This window comes from Oncorhynchus keta, unplaced genomic scaffold (genome assembly GCF_023373465.1).
Source record: "Oncorhynchus keta strain PuntledgeMale-10-30-2019 unplaced genomic scaffold, Oket_V2 Un_contig_27073_pilon_pilon, whole genome shotgun sequence".
Taxonomy (NCBI): domain Eukaryota; kingdom Metazoa; phylum Chordata; class Actinopteri; order Salmoniformes; family Salmonidae; genus Oncorhynchus; species Oncorhynchus keta.
In genome coordinates this window covers 866-12,959 of record NW_026285325.1, presented here as the reverse complement: position 1 = coordinate 12,959, position 12,094 = coordinate 866, and the positions used below count along the sequence as shown (strand labels likewise).

Genomic DNA, 12,094 nt, shown 5'->3' with positions numbered 1-12,094 from the left:
TAACTGACCTGTGTTCAGCCTCACTAACTGACCTGTGTTCAGCCTCAGACCTGTGTTCAGCTCACTGACCTGTGTTCAGCCTCACTAACTGACCTGTGTTCAGCCTCACTAACTGACCTGTGTTCAGCCTCACTGACCTGTGTTCAGCTAACTGACCTGTGTTCAGCCTCACTAACTGACCTGTGTTCAGCCTCACTGACCTGTGTTCAGTCTCACTGACTGACCTGTGTTCAGCCTCACTAACTGACCTGTGTTCAGCCTCACTAACTGACCTGTGTTCAGCCTCACTAACTGACCTGTGTTCAGCCTCACTAACTGACCTGTGTTCAGCCTCACTAACTGACCTGTGTTCAGCCTCACTAACTGACCTGTGTTCAGCCTCACTAACTGACCTGTGTTCAGCCTCACTAACTGACCTGTGTTCAGCCTCACTAACTGACCTGTGTTCAGCCTCACTGACCTGTGTTCAGCCTCACTAACTGACCTGTGTTCAGCCTCACTAACTGACCTGTGTTCAGCCTCACTAACTGACCTGTGTTCAGCCTCACTAACTGACCTGTGTTCAGCCTCACTAACTGACCTGTGTTCAGCCTCACTAACTGACCTGTGTTCAGCCTCACTAACTGTGTTCACCTGTGTTTCAGCCTCACTAACTGACCTGTGTTCAGCCTCACTAACTGACCTGTGTTCAGCCTCACTGACCTGTGTTCAGCCTCACTACTGACCTGTGTTCAGCCTCACTAACTGACCTGTGTTCAGCCTCACTAACTGACCTGTGTTCAGCCTCACTAACTTGACCTGTGTTCAGTCTAACTGACCTGTGTTCAGCCTCACTAACTGACCTGTGTTCAGCCTCACTGACCTGTGTTCAGCCTCACTGACTGACCTGTGTTCAGCCTCACTAACTGACCTGTGTTCAGCCTCACTAACTGACCTGTGTTCAGCCTCACTAACTGACCTGTGTTCAGCCTCACTAACTGACCTGTGTTCAGCCTCACTAACTGACCTGTGTTCAGCCTCACTAACTGACCTGTGTTCAGCCTCACTAACTGACCTGTGTTCAGCCTCACTAACTGACCTGTGTTCAGCCTCACTGACCTGTGTTCAGCCTCACTAACTGACCTGTGTTCAGCCTCACTAACTGACCTGTGTTCAGCCTCACTAACTGACCTGTGTTCAGCCTCACTAACTGACCTGTGTTCAGTCTAACTGACCTGTGTTCAGCCTCACTAACTGACCTGTGTTCAGCCTCACTCACTGACCTGTGTTCAGCCTCACTAACTGACCTGTGTTCAGCCTCACTAACTGACCTGTGTTCAGCCTCACTAACTGACCTGTGTTCAGCCTCACTGACCTGTGTTCAGCCTCACTAACTGACCTGTGTTCAGCCTCACTAACTGACCTGTGTTCAGCCTCACTGACCTGTGTTCAGCCTCACTAACTGACCTGTGTTCAGCCTCACTAACTGACCTGTGTTCAGCCTCACTAACTGACCTGTGTTCAGCCTGTGTGTTCAGCCTCACTAACTGACCTGTGTTCAGCCTCACTAACTGACCTGTGTTCAGCCTCACTACTGACCTGTGTTCAGCCTCACTAACTGACCTGTGTTCAGCCTCACTACTGACCTGTGTTCAGCCTCACTAACTGACCTGTGTTCAGCCTCACTAACTGACCTGTGTTCAGCCTCACTAACTGACCTGTGTTCAGCCTCACTTCTGACCTGTGTTCAGCCTCACTAACTGACCTGTGTTCAGCCTCACTAACTGACCTGTGTTCAGCCTCACTAACTGACCTGTGTTCAGCCTCACTAACTGACCTGTGTTCAGCCTCACTAACTGACCTGTGTTCAGCCTCACTAACTGACCTGTGTTCAGCCTCACTAACTGACCTGTGTTCAGCCTCACTAACTGACCTGTGTTCAGCCTCACTAACTGACCTGTGTTCAGCCTCACTAACTGACCTGTGTTCAGCCTCACTAACTGACCTGTGTTCAGCCTCACTAACTGACCTGTGTTCAGCCTGACCTGTGTTCAGCCTAACTGACCTGTGTTCAGCCTCACTAACTGACCTGTGTTCAGCCTCACTAAGCCTCTGACCTGTGTTCAGCCTCACTAACTGACCTGTGTTCAGCCTCACTAACTGACCTGTGTTCAGCCTCACTAACTGACCTGTGTTCAGCCTCACTAACTGACCTGTGTTCAGCCTCACTAACTGACCTGTGTTCAGCCTCACTAACTGACCTGTGTTCAGCCTCACTAACTGACCTGTGTTCAGCCTCACTCTGACCTGTGTTCAGTCTAACTGACCTGTGTTCAGCCTCACTAACTGACCTGTGTTCAGCCTCACTAACTGACCTGTGTTCAGCCTCACTGACCTGTGTTCAGCCTCACTACTGACCTGTGTTCAGCCTCACTAACTGACCTGTGTTCAGCCTCACTAACTGACCTGTGTTCAGCCTCACTAACTGACCTGTGTTCAGCCTCACTACTGACCTGTGTTCAGCCTCACTCAGTTCAGCCTCACTACTGACCTGTGTTCAGCCTCACTAACTGACCTGTGTTCAGCCTCACTAACTGACCTGTGTTCAGCCTCACAGCCTCACTGACCTGTGTTCAGCCTCACTGACCTGTGTTCAGCCTCACTAACTGACCTGTGTTCAGCCTCACTAACTGACCTGTGTTCAGCCTCACTAACTGACCTGTGTTCAGCCTCACTAACTGACCTGTGTTCAGCCTCACTAACTGACCTGTGTTCAGCCTCACTAACTGACCTGTGTTCAGCCTCACTGACCTGTGTTCAGCCTCACTAACTGACCTGTGTTCAGCCTCACTAACTGACCTGTGTTCAGCCTCACTAACTGACCTGTGTTCAGCCTCACTAACTGACCTGTGTTCAGCCTCACTAACTGACCTGTGTTCAGCCTCACTAACTGACCTGTGTTCACCTGACCTGTGTTCAGCCTCACTAACTGACCTGTGTTCAGCCTCACTAACTGACCTGTGTTCAGCCTCACTAACTGACCTGTGTTCAGCCTCACTAACTGACCTGTGTTCAGCCTCACTCTGACCTGTGTTCAGCCTCACTAACTGACCTGTGTTCAGCCTCACTAACTGACCTGTGTTCAGCCTCACTAACTGACCTGTGTTCAGCCTCACTGACCTGTGTTCAGACCTGTGTTCAGCTCACTAACTGACCTGTGTTCAGCCTCACTAACTGACCTGTGTTCAGCCTCACTAACTGACCTGTGTTCAGCCTCACTGACCTGTGTTCAGCCTCACTAACTGACCTCAGCTCACTGACCTGTGTTCAGCTCACTAACTGACCTGTGTTCAGCCTCACTAACTGACCTGTGTTCAGCCTCACTAACTGACCTGTGTTCAGCCTCACTAACTGACCTGTGTTCAGCCTCACTAACTGACCTGTGTTCAGCCTCACTAACTGACCTGTGTTCAGCCTCACTAACTGACCTGTGTTCAGCCTCACTGACCTGTGTTCAGCCTGTGTTTCAGCCTCACTAACTGACCTGTGTTCAGCCTCACTAACTACCTGTGTTCAGTCTAACTGACCTGTGTTCAGCCTCACTAACTGACCTGTGTTCAGCCTCACTAACTGACCTGTGTTCAGCCTCACTAACTGACCTGTGTTCAGCCTCACTAACTGACCTGTGTTCAGCCTCACTAACTGACCTGTGTTCAGCCTCACTAGACCTGTGTTCAGCTCTAACTGACCTGTGTTCAGCCTCACTAACTGACCTGTGTTCAGCCTCACTAACTGACCTGTGTTCAGCCTCACTAACTGACCTGTGTTCAGCCTCACTAACTGACCTGTGTTCAGCCTCACTAACTGACCTGTGTTCAGCCTCACTAACTGACCTGTGTTCAGCCTCACTAACTGACCTGTGTTCAGCCTCACTAACTGACCTGTGTTCAGCCTCACTAACTGACCTGTGTTCAGACTAACTGACCTGTGTTCAGCCTCACTAACTGACCTGTGTTCAGCCTCACTGACCTGTGTTCAGCCTCACTGACTGACCTGTGTTCAGCCTCACTAACTGACCTGTGTTCAGCCTCACTAACTGACCTGTGTTCAGCCTCACTAACTGACCTGTGTTCAGCCTCACTAACTGACCTGTGTTCAGCCTCACTGACCTGTGTTCAGCCTCACTAACTGACCTGTGTTCAGCCTCACTGACCTGTGTTCAGCCTCACTAACTGACCTGTGTTCAGCCTCACTAACTGACCTGTGTTCAGTCTAACTGACCTGTGTTCAGCCTCACTAACTGACCTGTGTTCAGCCTCACTCACTGACCTGTGTTCAGTCTAACTGACCTGTGTTCAGCCTCACTAACTGACCTGTGTTCAGCCTCACTAACTGACCTGTGTTCAGCCTCACTAACTGACCTGTGTTCAGCCTCACTAACTGACCTGTGTTCAGCCTCACTAACTGACCTGTGTTCAGCCTCACTAACTGACCTGTGTTCAGCCTCACTAACTGACCTGTGTTCAGCTTCACTAACTGACCTGTGTTCAGCCTCACTCACTGACCTGTGTTCAGCCTCACTCACTGACCTGTGTTCAGTCTAACTGACCTGTGTTCAGCCTCACTAACTGACCTGTGTTCAGCCTCACTCACTGACCTGTGTTCAGTCTAACTGACCTGTGTTCAGCCTCACTAACTGACCTGTGTTCAGCCTCACTAACTGACCTGTGTTCAGTCTAACTGACCTGTGTTCAGCCTCACTAACTGACCTGTGTTCAGTCTAACTGACCTGTGTTCAGCCTCACTCACTGACCTGTGTTCAGTCTAACTGACCTGTGTTCAGCCTCACTAACTGACCTGTGTTCAGCCTCACTAACTGACCTGTGTTCAGCCTCACTAACTGACCTGTGTTCAGCCTCACTAACTGACCTGTGTTCAGCCTCACTAACTGACCTGTGTTCAGCCTCACTAACTGACCTGTGTTCAGCCTCACTAACTGACCTGTGTTCAGCCTCACTAACTGACCTGTGTTCAGCCTCACTAACTGACCTGTGTTCAGCCTCACTAACTGACCTGTGTTCAGCCTCACTAACTGACCTGTGTTCAGTCTAACTGACCTGTGTTCAGCCTCACTAACTGACCTGTGTTCAGCCTCACTAACTGACCTGTGTTCAGCCTCACTAACTGACCTGTGTTCAGTCTCACTAACTGACCTGTGTTCAGCCTCACTAACTGACCTGTGTTCAGCCTCACTAACTGACCTGTGTTCAGCCTCACTAACTGACCTGTGTTCAGCCTCACTAACTGACCTGTGTTCAGCCTCACTAACTGACCTGTGTTCAGCCTCACTAACTGACCTGTGTTCAGCCTCACTAACTGACCTGTGTTCAGCCTCACTAACTGACCTGTGTTCAGCCTCACTCACTGACCTGTGTTCAGCCTCACTACTGACCTGTGTTCAGCCTCACTAACTGACCTGTGTTCAGCCTCACTAACTGACCTGTGTTCAGCCTCACTAACTGACCTGTGTTCAGCCTCTACTGACCTGACCTGTTTCAGCCTCACTAACTGACCTGTGTTCAGCCTCACTAACTGACCTGTGTTCAGCCTCACTAACTGACCTGTGTTCAGCCTCACTAACTGACCTGTGTTCACTAACTGACCTGTGTTCAGCCTCACTAACTGACCTGTGTTCAGCCTCACTAACTGACCTGTGTTCAGCCTCACTAACTGACCTGTGTTCAGTGTTCACTAACTGACCTGTGTTCAGCCTCACTAACTGACCTGTGTTCAGCCTCACTAACTGACCTGTGTTCAGCAGCTCACTAACTGACCTGTGTTCAGCCTCTGACCTGTGTTCAGCCTCACTACTGACCTGTGTTCAGCCTCACTAACTGACCTGTGTTCAGCTGACCTGTGTTCAGCCTCACTAACTGACCTGTGTTCAGCCTCACTAACTGACCTGTGTTCAGCCTCACTAACTGACCTGTGTTCAGCCTCACTAACTGACCTGTGTTCAGCCTCACTAACTGACCTGTGTTCAGCCTCACTAACTGACCTGTGTTCAGCCTCACTAACTGACCTGTGTTCAGCCTCACTAACTGACCTGTGTTCAGCCTCACTAACTGACCTGTGTTCAGCCTCCTGTGTTCAGCTGACCTGTGTTCAGCCTCACTGACTGACCTGTGTTCAGCCTCACTAACTGACCTGTGTTCAGCCTCACTAACTGACCTGTGTTCAGCCTCACTAACTGACCTGTGTTCAGCCTCACTAACTGACCTGTGTTCAGCCTCACTAACTGACCTGTGTTCAGCCTCACTAACTGACCTGTGTTCAGCCTCACTAACTGACCTGTGTTCAGCCTCACTAACTGACCTGTGTTCAGCCTCACTAACTGACCTGTGTTCAGCCTCACTAACTGACCTGTGTTCAGCCTCACTAACTGACCTGTGTTCAGCCTCACCTGTGTTCAGCCTCACTGACCTGTGTTCAGCCTCACTGTGTTCAGCTCACTAACTGACCTGTGTTCAGCCTCACTAACTGACCTGTGTTCAGCCTCACTAACTGACCTGTGTTCAGCCTCACTAACTGACCTGTGTTCAGCCTCACTAACTGACCTGTGTTCAGCCTCACTAACTGACCTGTGTTCAGCCTCACTAACTGACCTGTGTTCAGCCTGTGTTCAGCCTCACTAACTGACCTGTGTTCAGCCTCACTAACTGACCTGTGTTCAGCCTCACTAACTGACCTGTGTTCAGCCTCACTAACTGACCTGTGTTCAGCCTCACTCACTGACCTGTGTTCAGCCTCTAACTGACCTGTGTTCAGCCTCACTAACTGACCTGTGTTCAGCCTCACTAACTGACCTGTGTTCAGCCTCTAACTGACCTGTGTTCAGCCTCACTAACTGACCTGTGTTCAGCCTCACTAACTGACCTGTGTTCAGCCTCACTAACTGACCTGTGTTCAGCCTCACTAACTGACCTGTGTTCAGCCTCACTAACTGACCTGTGTTCAGCCTCACTAACTGACCTGTGTTCAGCCTCACTAACTGACCTGTGTTCAGCCTCACTACTCAGCCTCACTGACCTGACCTGTGTTCAGCCTCACTAACCTGACCTGTGTTCAGCCTCACTAACTGACCTGTGTTCAGCCTCACTAACTGACCTGTGTTCAGCCTCACTAACTGACCTGTGTTCAGCCTCACTAACTGACCTGTGTTCAGCCTCACTAACTGACCTGTGTTCAGCCTCACCTGTGTTCAGTCTAACTGACCTGTGTTCAGCCTCACTAACTGACTCACTAACTGACCTGTGTTCAGCCTCACTAACTGACCTGTGTTCAGCCTCACTAACACCTGTGTTCAGCCTCACTGACCTGTGTTCAGCCTCACTAACTGACCTGTGTTCAGCCTCACTAACTGACCTGTGTTCAGCCTCACTAACTGACCTGTGTTCAGCCTCACTAACTGACCTGTGTTCAGCCTCACTAACTGACCTGACCTGTTTCAGCCTCACTAACTGACCTGTGTTCAGCCTCACTAACTGACCTGTGTTCAGCCTCACTAACTGACCTGTGTTCAGCCTCACTAACTGACCTGTGTTCAGCCTCACTGTGTTCTGACCTGTGTTCAGCCTCACTAACTGACCTGTGTTCAGCCTCACTAACTGACCTGTGTTCAGCCTCACTAACTGACCTGTGTTCAGCCTCACTAACTGACCTGTGTTCAGTCTAACTGACCTGTGTTCAGCCTCACTAACTGACCTGTGTTCAGCCTCACTCACTGACCTGTGTTCAGTCTAACTGACCTGTGTTCAGCCTCACTAACTGACCTGTGTTCAGCCTCACTAACTGACCTGTGTTCAGCCTCACTGACCTGACCTGTGTTCAGCCTCACTACTGACCTGTGTTCAGCCTCACTAACTGACCTGTGTTCAGCACTAACTGACCTGTGTTCAGCCTCACTAACTGACCTGTGTTCAGCCTCACTGACTGACCTGTGTTCAGCCTCTGACCTGTGTTCAGCCTCACTAACTGACCTGTGTTCAGCCTCACTAACTGACCTGTGTTCAGCCTCACTAACTGACCTGTGTTCAGCCTCCTAACTGACCTGTGTTCAGCTAACTGACCTGTGTTCAGCCTCACTAACTGACCTGTGTTCAGCCTCACTAACTGACCTGTGTTCAGCCTCACTAACTGACCTGTGTTCAGCCTCACTAACTGACCTGTGTTCAGCCTCACTAACTGACCTGTGTTCAGCCTCACTAACTGACCTGTGTTCAGCCTCACTAACTGACCTGTGTTCAGCCTCACTCACCTGTGTTCTGACCTGTGTTCAGCCTCACTAACTGACCTGTGTTCAGCCTCACTAACTGACCTGTGTTCAGCCTCACTAACTGACCTGTGTTCAGCCTCACTAACTGACCTGTGTTCAGCCTCACTAACTGACCTGTGTTCAGCTCACTGTGTTCACTGACCTGTGTTCAGCCTCACTAACTGACCTGTGTTCAGCCTCACTAACTGACCTGTGTTCAGCCTCACTAACTGACCTGTGTTCAGCCTCACTAACTGACCTGTGTTCAGCTCACTAACTGACCTGTGTTCAGCCTCACTAACTGACCTGTGTTCAGCCTCACTAACTGACCTGTGTTCAGTCTCACTAACTGACCTGTGTTCAGCCTCACTAACTGACCTGTGTTCAGCCTCACTAACTGACCTGTGTTCAGTCTCACTAACTGACCTGTGTTCAGCCTCACTAACTGACCTGTGTTCAGCCTCAGCCTCACTGACCTGTGTTCAGCCTCACTAACTGACCTGTGTTCAGCCTCACTAACTGACCTGTGTTCAGCCTCACTAACTGACCTGTGTTCAGCCTCACTAACTGACCTGTGTTCAGCCTCACTAACTGACCTGTGTTCAGCCTCACTGACCTGTGTTCAGCCTCACTAACTGACCTGTGTTCAGCCTCACTAACTGACCTGTGTTCAGCCTCACTAACTGACCTGTGTTCAGCCTCACTAACTGACCTGTGTTCAGTCAGACCTGTGTTCAGCCTCACTAACTGACCTGTGTTCAGCCTCACTAACTGACCTGTGTTCAGCCTCCTGTGTTCACCTCACTAACTGACCTGTGTTCAGCCTCACTAACTGACCTGTGTTCAGCCTCACTAACTGACCTGTGTTCAGCCTCACTAACTGACCTGTGTTCAGCCTCACTAACTGACCTGTGTTCAGCCTCACTGACCTGTGTTCAGCCTCACTAACTGACCTGACCTGTGTTCAGCCTCACTACTGACCTGTGTTCAGCCTCACTAACTGACCTGTGTTCAGCCTCACTAACTGACCTGTGTTCAGCCTCACTAACACCTGTGTTCAGCCTCACTGACCTGTGTTCAGCCTCACTAACTGACCTGTGTTCAGCCTCACTAACTGACCTGTGTTCAGTGTGACCTGTGTTCAGCCTCACTAACTGACCTGTGTTCAGCCTCACTAACTGACCTGTGTTCAGCCTCACTAACTGACCTGTGTTCAGTCTCACTAACTGACCTGTGTTCAGCCTCACTGTGTTCAGCCTCACTGACCTGTGTTCAGCCTCACTAACTGACCTGTGTTCAGCCTCACTAACTGACCTGTGTTCAGCCTCACCTGTGTTCAGCCTCACTAACTGACCTGTGTTCAGCCTCACTCACTGACCTGTGTTCAGTCACTAACTGACCTGTGTTCAGCCTCACTAACTGACCTGTGTTCAGCCTCACTAACTGACCTGTGTTCAGTCTAACTGACCTGTGTTCAGCCTCACTAACTGACCTGTGTTCAGCCTCACTAACTGACCTGTGTTCAGCCTACTGACCTGTGTTCTGACCTGTGTTCAGCCTCACTAACTGACCTGTGTTCAGCCTCACCTGTGTTCAGCCTCACTAACTGACCTGTGTTCAGCCTCACTAACTGACCTGTGTTCAGCCTCACTAACTGACCTGTGTTCAGCCTCACTAACTGACCTGTGTTCAGCCTCACTAACTGACCTGTGTTCAGCCTCACTAACTGACCTGTGTTCAGCCTCACTAACTGACCTGTGTTCAGCCTCACTAACTGACCTGTGTTCAGCCTCACTAACTGACCTGTGTTCAGCCTCACTAACTGACCTGTGTTCAGCCTCACTAACTGACCTGTGTTCAGCCTCACTAACTGACCTGTGTTCAGCCTCACTCACTGACCTGTGTTCAGCCTCACTAACTGACCTGTGTTCAGCCTCAGCCTCACTAACTGACCTGTGTTCAGCCACTGACCTGTGTTCAGCCTCACTAACTGACCTGTGTTCAGCCTCACTAACTGACCTGTGTTCAGCCTCACTAACTGACCTGTGTTCAGCCTCACTGACTGACCTGTGTTCAGCCTCTAACTGACAGCCTCACTAACTGACCTGTGTTCAGCCTCACTAACTGACCTGTGTTCAGCCTCACTAACTGACCTGTGTTCAGCCTCACTAACTGACCTGTGTTCAGCCTCACTAACTGACCTGTGTTCAGCCTCACTAACTGACCTGTGTTCAGCCTCACTAACTGACCTGTGTTCAGCCTCACTAACTGACCTGTGTTCAGCCTCACTAACTGACCTGAGTTCGGCCTCACTGAACTGACCTGTGTTCAGCCTCACTAACTGACCTGTGTTCAGCCTCACTAACTGACCTGTGTTCAGCCTCACTAACTGACCTGTGTTCAGCCTCACTAACTGACCTGTGTTCAGCCTCACTAACTGACCTGTGTTCAGCCTCACTAACTGACCTGTGTTCAGCCTCTCCTGTGTTCAGCCTCACTAACTGACCTGTGTTCAGCCTCACTAACTGACCTGTGTTCAGCCTCACTAACTGACCTGTGTTCAGCCTCACTAACTGACCTGTGTTCAGCCTCACTAACTGACCTGTGTTCAGCCTCACTAACTGACCTGTGTTCAGCCTCACTAACTGACCTGTGTTCAGCCTCACTAACTGACCTGTGTTCAGCCTCACTAACTGACCTGTGTTCAGCCTCACCTGTGTTCAGACCTGTGTTCAGCCTCACTAACTGACCTGTGTTCAGCCTCACTAACTGACCTGTGTTCAGCCTCACTAACTGACCTGTGTTCAGCCTCACTAACTGACCTGTGTTCAGCCTCTGACCTGTGTTCAGCCTCACTAACTGACCTGTGTTCAGCTCACTAACTGACCTGTGTTCAGCCTCACTAACTGACCTGTGTTCAGCCTCACTAACTGACCTGTGTTCAGCCTCACTAACTGACCTGTGTTCAGCCTCACTAACTGACCTGTGTTCAGCCTCACTAACTGACCTGTGTTCAGCCTCACTAACTGACCTGTGTTCAGCCTCACTAACTGACCTGTGTTCAGCCTCACTAACTGACCTGTGTTCAGCCTCACTAACTGACCTGTGTTCAGCCTCACTAACTGACCTGTGTTCAGCCTCACTAACTGACCTGTGTTCAGCCTCACTAACTGACCTGTGTTCAGCCTCACCTAGCCTCACTGACCTGTGTTCAGCCTCACTAACTGACCTGTGTTCAGCCTCACTAACTGACCTGTGTTCAGCCTCACTAACTGACCTGTGTTCAGCCTCACTAACCTGTGTTCAGCCTCCTGACCTGTGTCAGCCTCACTAACTGACCTGTGTTCAGCCTCACTAACTGACCTGTGTTCAGCCTCACTAACTGACCTGTGTTCAGCCTGACCTGTGTTCAGCCTCACTAACTGACCTGTGTTCAGCCTCACAGCCTCACTAACTGACCTGTGTTCAGCCTCACTAACTGACCTGTGTTCAGCCTCACTAACTGACCTGTGTTCAGCCTCACTAACTGACCTGTGTTCAGCCTCACTAACTGACCTGTGTTCAGCCTCACTAACTGACCTGTGTTCACTGACCTGTGTTCAGCCTCACTAACTGACCTGTGTTCAGCCTCACTAACTGACCTGTGTTCAGCCTCACTAACTGACCCTAACACACAGAGTCCACTGTCCAAACTGACACACAGAGTCCCACTGTCCAAACTGACACACAGAGTCCCACTGTCCAAACTGACACACAGAGTCCCACTGTCCAAACTGGCTAACACACAGGAGTCCCACTGTC

At 50.5% G+C, this 12,094-nt stretch overlaps 1 long non-coding RNA gene across 1 annotated transcript; it reads right to left on the bottom strand.

The window, feature by feature from the left end:
- Window positions 1–1,238: 1,238 nt before the first annotated feature.
- Window positions 1,239–6,184, bottom strand: LOC127922774 (uncharacterized). The gene is made up of 3 exons (XR_008112310.1): window positions 6,139–6,184; window positions 4,009–4,080; window positions 1,239–1,262 (listed from the first exon to the last, which is right to left on the bottom strand). It is a non-coding gene; the product is annotated as an uncharacterized LOC127922774 (long non-coding RNA).
- Between the last annotated feature and the right edge of the window lie 5,910 nt (window positions 6,185–12,094).